This window comes from Mizuhopecten yessoensis, unplaced genomic scaffold (assembly GCF_002113885.1).
Source record: "Mizuhopecten yessoensis strain PY_sf001 unplaced genomic scaffold, ASM211388v2 hete_36065032, whole genome shotgun sequence".
Taxonomy (NCBI): domain Eukaryota; kingdom Metazoa; phylum Mollusca; class Bivalvia; order Pectinida; family Pectinidae; genus Mizuhopecten; species Mizuhopecten yessoensis.
In genome coordinates, this window is record NW_018483289.1 from 1 (window position 1) to 2,232 (window position 2,232).

Sequence of the window (2,232 nt, forward strand, 5' to 3'; positions counted from 1 at the left end):
GTACAACCAATACATCTCTATGCATAACCAGTACATACCTTTTCAAACTCTTTCTCTGGAATATCCATTTTGCGTTGGATTCTTTCTTTCACTGCTGAGAAGGGCTCACTCTACATAGCAATGAAAAAAGAGCACTTTTTATTTTAATTCTTCGACACGTTATTCACACACAATTACAAGTTTGTCATACAATTTTGTGTACTCCTTAATCTCTGGTCTGGTTTAAGTCAGTCAAGTGGAAAATATAGGTCCATGACCTACATTTGATACATTGGTGTATTACTTAATTTATATCTACAAATGTTTTGTTGCGACACAATTTTATACTTGTCAGTGTGATAGACACTAGACACCTCACTTCACATGACAATGTTGATGCTGTTAGATCAAATGCTTATAATGGCTGAGCCATTCACAAAACTGCCTGAAAACTGCTTTAATATGATGGCAGATAGTTCAGTTTATATGTTTGTCCCAGTATTTAATGCAAAAGCTTACAAACATATTTGCCATTAAGCATGTGGAAAGGGCCCTCTGCCATGCCATTGCCCCCTCCCCACCCTTACATTTTTTCAGCAACAGTAACCTTGACCTTAACCACTTTTTAAACCCTTAAGGTGTATCTACATATCACAGTGTATCACCATGTCAAATTTCAGAAAGATTAGTATTTGAGTTTCTGAAATAATGTCAGGAAAAGAAAGTGTGGACAGACAGGCGGAGGAGCACACAGATGCACACCATGATTGCTATGTGGGGCTCTAATGAAGAGACACACTTTTTATATTATTTAGACACTTAATATGTAGACCTCCACTTCTGACCATGTTCTTTTGCGTAGGCATCCAGAAAATACACTACTTGTATGCACATTAATCCTGATGTTACATACCCTCTGCTATGCAGAAATAACACTTGCAACATATGACAAATCCACTTTGACCTTTGCCTACAATTTGTGACCTTGGCATTGGAGTGAAGGTTCAGATAAGACTTTTATAGAAGTGGATGTTTTGTCTGCACCAGCTTAGGTGGAACGATTGCAAATTTACGTATGATATAGTATTCATCGGTTCAGAAGTAATGCTTTGTTAAGTTATAGACAGGCTACATCTTATCAAAAATGGTGTAGAAAAATGATAAATACATTTTTTATCAATTTCCTAAGTTAAACATATTTCAAACTTCTATTATTCCAAAGTTTGTTTTTAATCACTTCCAATCAAAATGAAATCAATAGAGATTCAATGATAATAATTCAAATTTAACCCATTCTCGCTATAAAAATATTAAAAATGTTTCATAGTCTTTCTTTGTTAATGTTGGACCATTCTGATTTACCTGTTTAATCTTTAGTAAGAATGGGACTCCAAATGTTGAGAAGACTTCCTGAAAGTAGAAAGAAAATCAGAAATCAGTTTGAAATATGAAACAAGACGGACAGAGGACCTGTATCATTCACTTAGATATAATGGCAAACATTCTCTCATTAAACCATGCATCAAGTCTGATCCAAATTCTTTGAGAAATGAAGTCATTGACTTATGACACTGAACTGACGGACAAATTTCTATGAATAATGATGGTGACATTGGCCTAGATCTTGGAACCCTTAAATACAAACTCATTTGAGGTATCCTCATACAGTGTTCAAATTGTATAACTTTTCATCAAAATCAATGAAGAGATGAAGTACCTCGAGTAATGACACTGTCAGCACAGGAGAAGAACGAACATGGTAACACTGTATTATCCTGCTCTCCTCCAATAAAATGGCAGGGGAAAAAATGTTGCACAGTTTGCCAACAGATCAAGTTTTTCCTTACCTTGTGGAAATGTGCTACCGGAATGAGTGTTTCATCGTCTCCAAGCCGCACCTCATCTTTTGGTAATTCTTCAATTCGGTAACTTTTTGTTGCACCAGCTGGATTGAGGGCATCCAAAAAGGCTTCCTCTCTCTGTATGGTGTAGATCTTGTAGCTGATCACCTCCAACAGCCTGAAATCAATATTGGTAACTGACTATCAAAAATCGATCACGGATAGCCACATACAGATCTGATGATGACTATTTACAGGTCACTTATTATAATAAGTACTCGTTAATGTCAAATATCGGTCACTAATTATTGTCACTAATTATTAAATATCGGTCACTAATTATTAAATATCAGTCATTAATTATTAAACATCGGTCACTAATTATTATATAATTTTTTATATCGTCACTGAT

The 2,232-nt window shown here is 35.2% G+C and overlaps 1 long non-coding RNA gene across 1 annotated transcript; it reads right to left on the reverse strand.

Moving 5' to 3' along the window:
- Positions 1-38: 38 nt before the first annotated feature.
- Positions 39-1,996, reverse strand: LOC110444218. The gene is made up of 3 exons (XR_002462216.1): positions 1,827-1,996; positions 1,342-1,389; positions 39-110 (listed from the first exon to the last, which is right to left on the reverse strand). It is a non-coding gene; the product is annotated as an uncharacterized LOC110444218 (long non-coding RNA).
- Positions 1,997-2,232: the final 236 nt, after the last annotated feature.